Genomic DNA, 15,717 nt, shown 5'->3' with positions numbered 1-15,717 from the left:
CCTTCACCTCGTCTTTTCTTTCCTCCTTCCACCCGGTGTCAGAAGCTGGCTCTGCAGCAAGGAAAGCGGCTTAAAATCAGTAAAGAGGCACTAAAAATAATGAATGTTATTTATATTATTATTTTATTATGTGTGGGGTCCTTAAGATAAATAAATACATTGATTAGTTAATTTAAATTAATATTATTTTTATTATCATTTTCTAGGTGCGGGGTCCTTAAAATAAATAAATAAATGGACAGACAGACAGATTGATTGATTGATTTTTGAACTTCTTTATTTATTGCTTAAAGCTCCCAGAGCTGTTGTCTCACAGGCTCCTGCTTCACAATCGCCCAAGCACCACTTCCATAAGTTGAAACGCATGTTTTCAGTCTGTTTTTTGAACCAGGACTATCAGGGAGAGCGAATCGCAGTCCCCACTACCACAAATTATGCAGTCGAGTTTCCGCATTTGGGGAAATCGCAGGGTCAGCACACCTGGAGTGCAATGGATGAGCCTCGCCCTGGGAGAACCACCTTAGTGATCATGGTATCTCCCCTGCCAGGTAAGTATGAGCTTGTACAGCTCCGGCGCTCATCCTCCCACTTCCTCGGCTTCATGCTCGCGCGGGAGGTTTTCCCAGCACAGTCCTCGGTCCTTCGGCCTCCTTCGGGCTTCTTCGGATCCTTCGGGCTTTGGCCTCGAGGCTGCATGCCGAGCTTGCTGCCCAGACGCCCGTGTGCACCGTGACCGGATGTTGGGGTTGCACGACCTCACCACCTTGATTAGACAGGTTTCACTAGCAACCCCAAGGTGCACCTCGCTCTATGTAAAACTCAGCCACCATCGCTGGAGCTTGGTTGGCTGGAAGAGAAACAGGAGGGTAGGGACTGGGCGGGACGCTGAATGATAGAAACAGCTCCAACAGCAAAGACAGGCGGCAGGCGTGCAGGCGGCAGGCGGAGACAGGAGGCAGGAGGCAAAGCGCAAGAGGAAGGCGACCCTGCGCTCCGGAGAACGAGAGGAAGAAGCTCCTCGGCGTGGGCGCTGCACACGGCAGCAGAGCACCTCGGGAAGACCTGCGCCGAGGCCGCCGAAGTGATCTGGGGCAGCGCTGGCACAGCTCGAGACTTGAGCCGGTGCTTGTCCTCCTTGATACCACTGTGGGATTGACTGTAGCAAGGATACGAGGTTGCTGGTTCTTTCTGGAAGATGCCCCCTTGTAAAGTTGCAGGCCCCGCCTGATGAGCTGGACGAGATCTCTGTCTGTCTATCTATCCATCCATCCATCCATCCATCCATCCATCCATCCATGAGGTGGAACGGGTAACAGGGGAGTCTTAAATGGGTGGCTAGGAGCTGAGAGAGCTGACAGAAGGGGATCAGTATGAAAGCAACGCACATTCTAATTCAAAAGACATAACAAAAATTTCAAAAGAATGGCAATAAAAAATGAAGACAGATAGGAAGGAGAAAAAAAAAAACATAGGGCTGTCGTTAGAAAAGAGTGGGCTTCCACGTTGCCTATTTGGGGAGAGAAAACGAGCAGCCCTCGCTTACGGCCATACCACTCTGAACACGCCCGATCTCGTCCGATCTCGAAGCTAGCAGAGTCGGGCTCGGTAGTACTTGGATGGGAGACCGCCTGGGAATACTGAGTGCGAGTTTTGCCTTTCTGCCAGCAGGAGTTTTTTCTTTTTTTTTTTTTTTTTTAATTTTTTCCCCTTTTTTATGGGTTTTCCTCCCCCTTTTTTTTTTTTTTCTAACCTCCCCTTTTTTTCCCCTTTTTCTTTTCCCCCTTTTCCCCTTTTTTTCCCCCAAAAATTTGGGGGGGGCCCAAAAAAGGGGTCCCCCCTTTTAAAAAGTCCAAAAAAAAAACCCCGGGCCCGGGGGGGCCCGGGGGAAAACAAAAAAAAAAGGGAAAGGGGGTTTTCCCCGGCCCGGGAAAATTGGGGCCCCCCCCCCGGGAAGCCCCCAAAGTCCCCCTTTGATTTGGGGGGTCCCGGGGGCGGGAAACCCCGGGTTTTAACCCTTTAAAAAAACCCCCAAAAGGAAATTTTTGCCCGGAAAGCCCCTTTTTTTTACCCCCAAAAGGAACCTCCCCAAAAATTTCTTACCCCTTTTTCTCCAGAAATACGAAACAGCAATTTTTTTTAAAAAGGAAGGAAACCCAGCCCCCCCAAAACAAAACAAAAAAAAAAACAAAAAACCCCAACCCCGGGCTTTTTTAAAAAAGGGTTCCCCCAAAAAGAAAAACCGCCCCTTTCGGCCCAACTTAAAAACCCCAAACCCCGGCCCCCCACGACCGAAATATAGGGTGGGTTGTCCAAACCCTTTGGGGCCCCCCGCCCCCCCCCCCTTTTTAACAAAGGGGAAAGTGGGTTTTTGGAAACCCCCCTTTGGGAAATTCGGTTCCCCGCTTGGGGCCCTCCCGATACGTAAGGGTAATTTCCCTTTTCCTTTTGCCCGGGGCCCCATGGGCCCTTCCCGAAACCCAAAAATTTTGCTTAAAAAATAAAAACCCCCATAAAATAAAGGGGGGGGAAAGGGGGAAAAGGGAAGGAGAAAAAAAAAAACCTCTTCAAAAAAAAGAAAAAAAAATTTAAAAAAGGGGGAAAAAAATGGTTTAAAAAGGGGGGAAAAAATTTTTTTCTAAAAGGGGGTTTCCAAATTTTTTTTTTTAAAAACCCTTTTTAAAGGGGTTTGGGGAAAAAAATTTTTTCAGACCCCCAAAAATTTTTTTTTTTTTTTTTTAAAAAATTAACCCAAAGAAAAATTTTTATTTTTTTATTTTTTTTGGGGGGTTTATTTTTTCAAAAAAAATTTTTTTTTTAAATTCTTTTTTTTTTTCCCGGGGGTTTCTTTTTAAAAAAGGGCCCCCCTTTTTATTGAAATTTTTTTTTTTTCCCCCAATTGGGCCCCGGGCCCTTTTTCCCCCCAAATTTTCCTTTTCCCATTTATTTTTCCCCCCCCCCGGGGGTCCCCCCCAAAAAAAATTGATCAAACCCCCCTTTTGGGAAAAATGGGCCTGTCTTCCCCCCCTTTCGGGGCCCCTTTTAAAAGGCCCCCCCGGGGTTGGGGGGGACCGGGGGTTTTTTTTTTGGGCCTAGGGGGGGGCCCCCCCCCCCAACCCCTGTCCCCCCCCCCTTTTTAACCCCCCCTTTTAAAAACCCCCCCGGGTTTTTTTCCCCCAAAAACCCCCCGGGAGGGGGGGGAAAAAACCCCATGAAAACCCCCCTTTTCCCCCCACAAAAAACCCCCACCCCGGGGTTTTTTTTTTCCCCCTCAAAAGGGAAAAAAAAACCCCCCCAAAAGAAGGGGGGGTAAGGCCGCAGGGGAAATGGGGGGCCCTTTTTGGGGGGCGGGGGGGGTTTGGGGGGCCCCCTTTTCCCCCAAAAAGCAAAAAAGGGCGGGCCCGGGGAAATTTTTAAGGGGGGTTCCCCTTTTCCTTTCTTCCCCTTTACTTTCCCCTTTTTAAAAAAAATTTTTTTCCTTTTTTTTTGGGGGAAAAACCCCAAAAGTGGGAAATCCCCCAAAAAATTCCCCAAAAAATTTTTAAACCCCAAAAAACCTTTTTTTTTGTCTTTTTCCCCCCCGGGGGAAAAAACCCAAAACCCCTTTTGGGAAAATTTTTTCATTCCCCCCCCAAAAAAAAAAAAAGAAAACCGGGGAAAAGGGAAAGGGCCAAAAAAGGGGTTTCCCCGTTTCCCCTGGCCCTCCCCCTTTTCCCCCTAAAAAAAAGGGGGGGTTTTTCCCCTTTTCTTTTTTGAGGGGGCCCCCCCCTTTTTTTTCCCGAAAAGTTCCCCCCGCTTGGCCCTTCCCCCCCCCCCCGGGGATTTCCCCCCGGGGGGCCAATTTTTCCCCCCCCACTCCTGAAGGCGGGCCCTTTTTGGGGGGGTTTTTTGGGGGGGAAAAAAAGGGGGGGCCCCCCCCCCAAAAATTTTGGGGGGAAAAGAGCGAAAAGGAAAAAAAAAACATTTTTTTTTAAAAAAAGGGGGGGGGGTTTTTAAAAAGGGGGGAAAAACCTTGGAAAAAAAAAACCCAAAATTTTTTAAAAAACCCCAAAAAAAAAAAAATTTTTAAAAAAAAAAAAATTGTGAGAAAAGGGGCCCCCCTTTTTTTTTTTTAAAAAGGGGGGTTTTGTTTTTAAATTTTTCCAAAAAAGATTTTGGTTTATTTTTTTCCCCTCCCCCCTTTTAATTTTCCGGAAATTTTTCCCCCTTTTTTTCCCCGTTAAAACCCCAGCCCCCCAAAAAACTTTCCCTTTTCCCTTTTTTTCCAATTTTTCCATTAAAGTTTTACGAAAGTTTTTTTTTTTTTAACCCCCGGGGGGGGGAAAATTCCCAAAATTTTTTTTTGTAAAATTTTAAAAAATTTTAAAAAAAAAAAAAGGGAAACGGGGCCCCCCCCCCCTTTAAAAAAAAACCCTTAAAATTTCCTTTTAAAAAAAAACCCCCCCTTTTTTTTTTTTCCCCCTTTCCCACTTTCCCCTTTTTTCTTTCTCCTCCCCCTTAAATTTTTGGGGAAAAAAAAAAAAGGGGGTTTTTTAAAAAAAAAATTTTTTTAAATTTTTTTAAATTTGAAAAAAAAATTTTTTTTTTTTTAAAAAAAATTTTTTTTTCCCCCTTTTTTTAAAAAAAATTTTAATAAAAAAACCCCTTTTTTTTTTTTTTCCCTTTTTTTTTCCCCCTTTTTTTTTTTTTTTTTGTTTTGAAAATTTCCCAAAAACTAAAAAACCAATTTTTTTATTTTTAAAAAAATTTTGGGGAAAAATCCCCCTAAAATTTTTTTATTTTTTTCCCCCCCATTTTCCGCCCTTTCCCCCCTTTTTAAATTCTTTATTTTTTTAAAAATTTTCAGGGGTATTTGACTTTTCCGGGGGGAATTTTCCCCTTTTTTTTTGGCCTTTTTCCTCCTTTTCCTTGGGATTGCCACCACCCTCTGTTCAACGCCTTTCCACGGCTGATTTTTCATGCCTCCCCCATTTTTCATCAACCCGGGGATCATTTTACAACCCACAAAATCATTTAACAGGGGGGGAATGTACAATGCAAAAGCAACGGATGGCCCCCCGCAGGAAAAGCAACAGGCGGAAACTAAAAACCCCCCCCCCCGAAAAGGAAGTACCCGGAAGGGCACGCACAGGCCTACTCCCCCCGGCCCGAAACCATTGGGACCGGGCTTAGCCGGGTTGCCCTTCCGACCCACGGGTACTTAATTACGGGTTTTGGTCTTTGGAAGCCCCCTTTTTGGACCCTTCAGATTAAATTTCTTGTTTTTTTCCCCATCCCCTCCTACCCCATCCTCCCCAACGGATCAAGGGAAGTCTAAAGGCGAGCAAGAAGCCACAAAGGGATCATGGAAACAACGATTTTTAACCCCAAAAATTAAGGCGGCAATTTAAAATCAGAACCCAAAGGGAACAAACCCACGGGTTTAAAAAGAGGCTTCTGTCCTAGGAAAAAAAACCCCCTCTTACCCCCATTGCACGCCCAACCCTACCGCCTCCTCGCTTTAAAGGGGAATGGACAAGATGACTAGTTTTCCTTTCCACGGGCCCCTTTCTTTCCTCCCACCAGTTAATGGGCTTTCCCCAGCGAGGGGAACGCAAACCCAAACTACGTGCCTCCTTGGTCAGGGAGGGGAAAAGGGCAGAAAAAAACCCTTCCCTTGCGACCCCTTAATTGCCCCCGGAAAGCGGAGCTCTTTCTGTTTTATCCATCCTCATTCCTGGGGAAGGGGACAGGGGTTTTTTTGGGTTCTTAGGTTAAACGGTCGCACAAGGGAAAGGGTTAAATTTAAAAAGGCAAAAAAAAAGGGGAAGAAAAAAAAAAAAATTTTAATTTTAAAATCAAAGAGGTTAAATTAATGTTTTTAAGAGGGTTTCTAATAAATATTTTTTTGGAAAAATTTTTTTATTTGAATATTTTGTTTACAAACCTTTACGTTTTCGGTCCACTTTTCCGCCCTTTTTCCCTCCTCCAAAAACCCCCATCTTTTTTTCCCTTAAGTGGCCGACCGCCAATCCCCAAAGGGAGTCCCAGGGCCAACTATTATTTTTTTAATTCTGGGGGGAAATTATTTTTATTAAACCAGTTGGTTTTATTTCGGCGGGCCCAAATCCTACTTTTTTTTTTGGAAACTTTTAAACTTCCTATGGTTTGTTTCTTTTTTCACGTTCGGGTCCTTTCCTCCCTTTTCCCTTTCTACCCCCCAAGCCTTTTCATCCGGGGAAATTTTTGTTTAACCAGCCAAAACCCATTGGTTAATTTAAAACTCAATGGTTTCTTTTTGGGGGAAAACCCGGGGCCCTTGCTACCTGGAAACCCTCCTCCCTTCCCCCAAAGGGGATGGGAAGGCCCGGGGGAAAAAACCACCAAAACCCCTTTGTTTTTAGGTCCCTGCCCCGCTCGGAAAAAAAAAAAACTTGGCTTTTCTCAGTTTTGGCCAATTTGGCGTGGAAAAGACGTTTCCCAAATTACTTTTTTTAACACAAGGTGCCTTATAGTACCGTCCCTGAGTTTGGATGCTTAAATTTTCCCTCTCCTTTTCCCCTTTCCTCTCCAAAACAAATATTTCCCCCCTTTTGGTCGAAGGAAGGGCGAAAAATGGAAAAAGGCTTTCCCTTTAAGGGGGTTTTTGAATTTTTCCAAATACAACATCAATTCCAAAAATATTAATAGCTGTGTTTAAGCACTTTCCTATTTGAACCCTCCCCCTTTACCTCCTCTTGCTTTTTTCCCTTTGAATTTAAAGAACCTCTCTTAATTTCTTACATTTCTTTGGATAAAACCTTTCAAATCCTTTTTGGGATGAAATGCTTCCCATATCTTCCTTTTTGTAGAACCCATCTTTGGATTTTCCATTTCTTTCCCCTCCTCATTCTTAACCCAAATTTTAAAAATTGAAAAATTACTTCGGGTTTTTTTCCTTTTTAAGGGGTTCCCATTAAAACCAAAGAAAAACCAGCTTCCCTTCTCCCCCATGAAAAGGACCACCTTTCCTTACTGGGGGAGCATGCCACAAAGAAAGGAAGGGAAGGAAAAAGGAATTTCTTTAAAATTTGGGACCAACCCCAGAAAAAACCCAGCCCGGTTCTATTATATTTCAGGGACGAGGTCCTGCACCACTACTGGAATTTTTTCAGGAAACACACTTCCTACGGCCCTTTGGGCCCCCAAAAGCTGCCCCTTTTTCTCCAACCCACCAAACACCAAATCCACCGCAGCTTTGGCCCTGTTAACCCCTTTACCGGCAAATACATGGGGCAATTTTTAAAATTTTTTCTAAAGTGCCTGGACAGAGGAATTTTCTACAAACCGGTTTTAAAGGGTTTGAAAAAGAGGACTAGATTTGGAAACCATTCCCAATCCTCCTTACGCCCTTTTCCCCAAACTTTCCTCCCCCAATCATTCAAACTCTAACCAACTGAGTCATTTGTAAATCGGTAGGTTTAAAACCTGGTTCCCCTTGTCCATGCTTTTTTGGTTTCCACCCAGACATAGGTCTCCTTCTCTCCCCCTTTTGTAAAGTGCAGGCCCCCGATGAAGAATTTTTTTTTTCCCCCCAATCCTTCCTTTTCCTTTTCTTCGGTGGGGTTTAATGTGCAAGGGCCCAGGGTCATTTTAGAAATTTTCTCAAAAATTTCCAAAATTTCAAAAATGAAAAAAAAAATAAGAAAAAGGGGGAAAAAAACTTCTTGTCTTCAAAATTCCAAATTCCTTTTGGGGAAAAAACCCCCTTTTTTGGGAATAAGGCTGAAAAGCTTTCCTTTCTAAAGGATCCCCTTTTTTTTTTTTTTTTTCCTTACCTTTCACGTTTAGAAAGGAACTTTAAATCAAAAAAAAAAAATATGATGTTTTTAATATTTTTTTTGGGGTTTTAATTAAATACCTTTAAATTTTTAAATTAAATTTTTTTATATTTTTTTGGGTCCTAAAAAAAATTGGAAAAAAAATTTTATTTTGTTTTAATTTTATTTATCTTAAATCCCCTTTTTTAAAGGTCTGTTCAAATCCCCCCCTTTTCCCCTTTTTAACTTTTTCCCCCATCCCCTTTATTTTAACCAAGCACATCCCCAAACCCCAATTTCATTTTCCCCATTTAAGGATCCAGGCCAGAACACCTGGTCAAGGATCCCGCCCTAAGTCCATTCCATTTAATTCAGGAATCCCCCCAAAGAATAATTAAAAGGGTTCCTCCATTTCCTTTTTCCCCTCGGGAGATTTCAGCACATCCGTTCTTCGGCCTCGGGCTTCTTTGGAAGGGATGCGCCGAGCTGCTGCTGCCAGACTCCGTGACTGCACCCCTGTTGTTAACCGACTCTCACACCTTGATAACAGGTTTTCTCTTGCAACCCAAGGTGCACCGTCTATAAACCCAGCCACCACTCGCTGGAGCTATTGGCTGGAAGACAAACAGGAGGGGTACTGGCGAGTGAATGATAAACAGCCGCCAACAGCAAAGAAGGCGGCGCAGGCGTAGCCAGGACAGACGCGGGGAAAGCTGCGAAAGAGGAGCGTACCCTCGCCGGAGAACGAGGGGCCCCCTCGGCGGGGCACGGCAGCAGACCACCTGAAGACCCAGCCAGGCCCAATACTGGGGGCAGCCTGGGAACGTCGACTTGGCCGGTGCTTGCCTCCCTGATCCACTGTGGGATTGCACGTAGCAAGGAACGAGGTTGCTGGTTCTTCTGAAGATGCCCCCTTGTAAAGTTGCAGGCTCCCCCGATGAGCTGACGAGATCCTGTCTTCTATCTATTCTTCCATCCATCCACCCCCCATCCATCCATGAGGTGGAACGGGTAACAGGGGAGTCTTAAATGGGAAGGAGCAGAGGAAAAAGGGATCTATGAAACACAAATTCTAAAAAAGACATAACAAAAATTTCAAAAGAATGGAAAAAAAAACAACAGGAGAAAAACCATAGGTGTCGTTAGAAAAGAGGCTCCACGTTGCTATTTGGGAGAGAAACGAGCAGCCCTTCGCCATACCACTCTGAACACCTCCTCGTCATCTGAAGGCACAGTCGGCCTTAGACTTGGATGGAGACCGCCGGAAATTGGGTTTAACTTTTGCTTTGCCAGAGAGTCCCTTCGCTGTCTTTTCCTTCCACTGATCAGAAGCTGGGCTTTTGGCAGCCAGAAATGATCTGGGGCAGCTGGATATATTCGAGACTTGAGCGGTGCTTGTCCCTTGATGCCATTATGGGTTGCAGGTTAAAGGACACGAGGCTGCTGGTCCTTTCTGGACGATGCCCCCTTTGAAGTGCAGGCCCGCTGGAAGAGCTGGACGAGATCTATCTGTCTTTCTATCCATCCATCCATCCATCATGAGGAACGGGAACAGGGGGCTTAAATGGGCTATGAGCCAGAGAGTCACAGAAGGGTCACTGAAGGACAACGAATTTAAATTTAAAAGAATGGCAAAAAAAAAAAAATGAAGAAGGGAGGGAAGAATAAACATAGGCTGCTTTAAAAGGGCTCAAGTTGAGATGTTTTTATAAAACAGAGGTTTTCCTGACTTCATTCCTATTTGTTGGAAAAACTTTTTTTGTGCACCTTTCACAAACCTTTTATCACGCCTTGTAACTCTCCACCCTTGCTCTGACCTGCCAAAACACCAAGTCTATCCACTTGGCTACTATGTGTCTCTCCCTTTAACACCCCCTCCTTGCAGTGGGCAGTCCACTTAGTCATAAAATTGTTATTTTCTTTAATCCTCCCTGGACATTAGCCTAGAAATTTCTCGGCTAGCCAGGGCGGAGTTTCAAGCCTGGCACCAGGCGGCTATAGATCTGGATTTTTGGTTCCCGTTTCCCATTAGTTTGATTCCCTCTATCCCTGTGATTCGTGGCTTGACCTTCTCTTTTTTCTAATCCTTTCACTGCAAATCCTTTCACCTGAGCTGGACAATCTCTGTACAGCCATCAACCTCCTGATATGATCTAAAGTGAAGGTTTGTTCTGGGGCTTTAAAAGGCCCAGACCTTCTTGAGGAGACCCAAAGGGGACTAGAAATCCGCGCCCTCCTTTCCGCCTAAAAAGGAATGTAAACGCGGGTTTTAATAACAAGACAACCAGGAAACCCTTTCCCATTCTTGGCTTTCTACTGGCTTCCCTTGCCTTTGGACCCAAAGAACAAACATTGTTTCGCTTTCCTTAGAAAAATTTTCGAAAACTGTTGCCAGAAAAGGCCGGGAAAATTATTGTTACCGCTGAATTCTGCATCCATATGTTGTCTCTACCCAGAGACTTTGGCTTGTATTTTCTTCCATCACCTGTCGACTCCCTTTCCTCCAAATGGATGCCAATTTTAACCGCCCCATGATTTGCTTCCAATCCCTTGAGCCACTTGCCTAGGTGGACACCGGGTTCCTTCTTTTTGGCTTGCGCTTTTAATTCGGTTCCCTCGAGATCTGCATATCCTCTACTTCCATTTTACTAATCCATAGACAAAGAAGGGTCTTAAATAACACTAACTCGAACTTTCGCATTTTACCTTCTTGCCAAATTTTCACATTATGAACCCTATAAGAACACAAAACACTTTATAATGTACTATTTTAAAAAAACATTTGCTAAACTTAAAGCTTAGTTGAAACCCTTTTATAAGACAGTTTCTTCCTTCTTAAATTCGTCCCTTTCCAAAACCCTTTTTTTTGGTTTCTTTTTCCCATTTCTTTTCACCCCATCCTCTTATCGGTAACCCCAATTCTTCCCAAACTTTGCACCTTACTTCCTAGGTTTTCTTCCATTTCCACCGGATTCCATGAGGAACAAAGTCAACATATCCTGATTCGGAGGCCAACCAAAGGAGTAGTTTTATCTTTCAGCACTGGGGCATCCATGTCTTCTAAAACATATTCTTCTTAAAGCCATTGGTTCTAAAGCTTGGCCTCGCCTTTAAAATGCATTGTTATAACACATTCCCTATGACCCTATATCCACCTTTTCCCCTCTTTTACTGACTTCATGAAGTCCCGCATTTCATGTAAGTAGTACCCTCCAACAAGGCACCACCCCCTGAAACCAAATGCTGATACTGGCAGAGCCAATCTGTAGGCTGCTTGGTTTTTTCGGCTACCACAAGCCCAGACCTCAGACTCCTCACTCTCCGGGGAACCCTGACGACCTTTCCGACAAATCAAGCAAATACGCAATATCAATTTAAATTCCTTTCCAGAAAATTTCCCCTTCCTTTTTGACCCTTTTCTGCACAACACCTCCATCAGACTCAAAAAGGAAAAAACCCTCTTTCCAATCATAACTGGAAACAAAGGTTCCGCACACCCTGCAATTTCCCAAGGGGAAATTGCCTCATATCAGTAACTCGGGAATCCTTTAAGTCTCGAACTCCCATAAACCACATTTCTCTTGTCAAAATCAGAAACCTTTTTAAGAAACTTCTACTATTTTCATCGTGCTTCATGCCACTTGGTTGCACGTGCAGACACGGGTTTCCTTTTAAGCTTCCCTTTTGCAATTGCGCTGTGTCTGAAACTGGCGAATCATTCTTTTACTTATGTATCTATCCATATCTGTCTAGGGAACTAAGGGATATTCCATCGAAGCCTCTTCGCTTTTCACAAGAACATACAATCAAAAACATTTTAAAATTTTAATATTTTGGCAAAAACACATTGAAAAGAGGTAAGGGAAAAACTTTGGCTTTTCTTAAAGGGTTCCAAACTTGAAACTGTTTAAAGCCCTTTTCCAATTTTCCGATGCTTTCTTTCCTTCTTGCCAGCAGAGTCCCCCTTTCACCCTTTCTTTTTCTTTTCCTTCCATCCCTTAACGGCCTTGCAGCAAAAAGTTTAAAAGCCAAGGGACTCAAATAATATTTTATATTATTATTTTTTATTGGTCCTAGAAATACATATATTGATAAAGTTTTTTAAATAATATTTTATATTTTTTCTTGGCTGGGCCTTTAATAAATAATAAATTGCCAGACCTATTGATGATTTAACCTTCTTTTACTGCTTAATAGTCACAGGTAGTCCCCAAAAGGTCCGATTAACCACCCCAAGGTCACCACCTCAAAAACGCATGTTTCATCTGTGAACAGGACATTAGGGGCAGCTGTAACACCCCGCACCCACAAATCATGGTCCGTTCCCATTTGGGAAATCGCAGGGCCATACCCAGTGCAATGGAAGCTCGCCCGGTAAATCTATGATCTTAAACTCCCCACGGGATGACCCAGCGTCACCCCATCCTGCTAACAGTAGGGCAGATACCCCCACGCCCAAAACTGGGACCATGGTTCTTTCCCGGATCATTCGGCTTTGGCGGCCATATCCAACTCGGAGATCCCCAACCAGACTCACAGGACCGACAGTTTCTAAAATCCCAACTGATCTAGACAGGTTTCATCTCTAGGCCCTGCCTTGGATTGAACCCCAGGCTGGAGTTGATGCCTTGGAAACGGATAGATGCGGTCCCGACGAGAGTGCCAAATATGCTATCAGGGATCCACCCCAGCGACATCAAGGGGAACGAAAGGGGTAAATGCGCGCCCGAGACAAAGGGGGGAACCCGGCATGAGAAACCAGTAGAACCTCAGATTTCCGAGGCATAAAAACTGAAGCAGCAGGACACTAGACTACCGCTTGCTCAAGCCCCTGATTGCATCTGGGAAGATGTTCCTCTTCTGGAAACCGTGTGTAAGCTTTGCCTCCCAGATGAGTGCGCTTCACCTGTCTATTTCCTCCATCCATCCAACCATCATCCAAAGGGCTAAAAAGTAAAGGCACTAAAATAGGATAATTTTAAGGAAGGGGGCCAAGGATAAAACATACATTATAGCTTTAAAATATATTATATATTTCAAGGGTCAAAAAGTAATAAATAAAGACAACAGTTTGTTTTAGAAGCTTCATTTGCTAAGGAGAGGAACACAGCCTGCTCACAACGCAAGCACTTAAATTGACTTTCGGTCTGATAGAACAGGCTTCAGATAAGCAGTCACCAAATTGCAGTCGAGTTCCAGAAGGATGCCGTAGCACCGAGGAATGATGCCTCTGCCTGGTATCACCTTACCCATCTCTCCGCCGTAAGCTGGCTGGCACGGGCATCCTCAGCTCTTGGACCGGCGCGGGAGTTCCCGCCATCCCTTTGATCCACGGGTTGCAGGTTGGGATACGAGGTGCTGGCTTTGACGATGCCCCTTGTAAGTTCAGGCCTCGCGTCCAGGACGATTTTGGGTTTCTCCACCTCCATTATCCAGTCCACTCCACCCAAAGGGGGCCGGGAACGCTACGGCTGGAGCTAGGGGCGGAAGAAGGGGAGTAGATGCGGACGCGAAAGACATCCAAATTAAAGAATGGGCAAAGAAAAGAGCAGGGGAAGGGGAAAAAGAAGGACAGGCCCCAGTGAAAGGAGTTCCCAAGTAGTGTCTAGAAGGAGCTTTGACTCCGGGTGATGATCGGGGAAAAAAGTACTTGGCACCTTGCTTGCCCCCTTTTCCCTTATTGCAGTCAAGTAAGGTGCGGTTTTCGAACCCCAAGAGAGCAGGCTCCCGGCTGATGAGCTGAGAGACTTGTTCGCCTCCATATCCTCCACGGCACCTCCAGATGGAGGTCCAGCGGATCTTATTGTGCTTGTCTTTCCCTGGGACGTATTTGGGCCCTTTTTCTAACTTAAAGCCAGGTTGTTAAAATAGAAGCGGCATGCGGATTAAAACTTCAAATTTTCCTATCAATAGGTTCCCTGCCTTTTGGAGAATGGCAGCTCGTCGGCTCTCTTGAAACGCGATCCTGACTTCTTCCAAGCTAATCCAATCTCCAAGTACTGAGGGGAAACCAAATAAGCTTTGCTTACAGAGGTCCTGCACTTTATTCTATGGTAATAAACTCTTAGTTATGACTGGCAGCCTGGTACACTCGAACTTAGCTGCCTCCTATGACCTGTAAAGTTGGGACCCGTTTCCGGTCTTAACGAGCATGCGACGTTCACTTCCTCTGCTTGAAAACATGTCTTTCAAAGTCCATACCTCTTCCCACGTTCTTTTTTATGGTGCTTGCACCTTTCGTCAAGCCCAAAAGTAAACTACTTCAATTTCCTAGAAAATAGCCGGGAAAAATATACTGTCTCCAAAAGCCCCAAAATTTAAATTTTTTACAAACAATTCTTTGACCCTATTCTGGATAAAGTTAGTTGTATGCCTGCTTCCAGAACTTTAGCTATCGTAATTTTTTCCATCTCCTTGTCTCTTCCAACCCTCAATTTGATCCCTGTTACTATTTTCTCCTTATCTTTCCTACCTTCTTTGGGAATCCCAATTATGTCCTCTGCCTCTTGTCTTTATCCGCCTGGACTTTGGCTAATTCCTTTTTATTGGCCTTGTTTCTAGTTTATGTGCCGCGGCTAATCTGTCTATCGGTTAACTTTCCCAACTTTCTACATTAGTTCCTTCTAATTCCTGTCATGTTTCTAATTCAACTCTCCCTTTTTCCCTAATCTTCCTCCTCCTCCTTAACCTTCTTCTTCTGAAGCCCACAATCTTTACTGCCTCAACCCATTAAATAACTTCTTATAATTTTATATTTTTTTAGAAAAACTTTGTACACCATATTCCTGGGTAATCCCTCCTTTCCATTAAAATATGTCCCTTATTAATCTTACAATCCTTAATCCAGAACCTTTCTTTTTCTTTTTTTTGTTACTTTTGTCCCTTCTTTTCCTTTATCCTCTCAAAATAACTTTCTTCATTTTCCCTTAATAATTGTCCAAATGTTGAAAACCGAATTATTTTCCTTATTTTTTTCCTTTCAGTATTCTAGTCTAGGAATTACGTATAACTTTTCCATATAACACTTTCTTTCTTCCTTAAAATTCCCAATTAACGCTTCTTATTTCAGTACTGGAGACCTTCCTTCCTGCAATTTCATATGGATCCTAAATTCCCTTTGTTAATCCTTCCTTATTTCTGATCAATCCGTATTCCAATTCCTACTTATTACAACAGTGCTGTATTCTCAAGCCCCCTTCATATAAACTTTTTCCATAGAATAGTCTCATTTTATTATACCCTTAAAAACACTTTCATCTCTTAATAATTCTAAACCCAATTTCAACACTGTTTGATGTATGCTTCCTAAGCAATTCTTCCCTTCTTTTTAGCGGTTTAACCTCCAAAATCCCTTTCCAGTACTTTCCCATTCCACTCACTCTCTTTATTCTTACCCAAACATTGACATCCGACTTATTTCAGTTTCTTACACAAATTCCATGAGGAACCAATCTTCTCGACTCAAGATTCCCAAACCCCAGACCTCCAGTACATCCAGTCCTACATCATTCTACAAATATAAGGAAACCACCCTAGACGGCTTCACTAAGAATAGGCCACACACCCTCCAGTGATCATGACCCCCACCCATCTGTCCAGTCCATGAAGGCTCCGGACATCCATGTCACTCAAGGGAGAACCACCAAGTCAACCCTCCCCACAGGAGCTGATCTGACCTGATCTAAAGGCTTGTGTAAATCGAACTCACAAGCCCACCTAGACTTAACTCATTTTGAATCGTCAAGCCATGCCAGCAACAAGTATAGCAAACATCTTCGAACCTTTACAACAGAGGTTGCAACCGCTGACATGACCCGCATAACACCCATGAAATTGGAGAAGAACCACCCTACGAACCAGAATCACTGATCCAGTTCGTATCCACACCCATCCATGACCGATAACCAGCAACTCAGGGGAACGCCGTGAACCCGGGAGGTCT

The 15,717-nt window shown here is 43.9% G+C and overlaps 1 non-coding gene across 1 annotated transcript; it reads right to left on the bottom strand.

The window, feature by feature from the left end:
- Positions 1–397: 397 nt before the first annotated feature.
- Positions 398–556, bottom strand: LOC120519778. Its single transcript, XR_005631660.1, has one exon. It is a non-coding gene; the product is annotated as a U1 spliceosomal RNA (small nuclear RNA).
- Between the last annotated feature and the right edge of the window lie 15,161 nt (positions 557–15,717).

This window comes from Polypterus senegalus, unplaced genomic scaffold, assembly GCF_016835505.1.
Source record: "Polypterus senegalus isolate Bchr_013 unplaced genomic scaffold, ASM1683550v1 scaffold_1181, whole genome shotgun sequence".
Classification (NCBI taxonomy): Eukaryota; Metazoa; Chordata; class Cladistia; order Polypteriformes; family Polypteridae; genus Polypterus; species Polypterus senegalus.
This window is presented reverse-complemented; position numbering and strand designations above follow the sequence as displayed.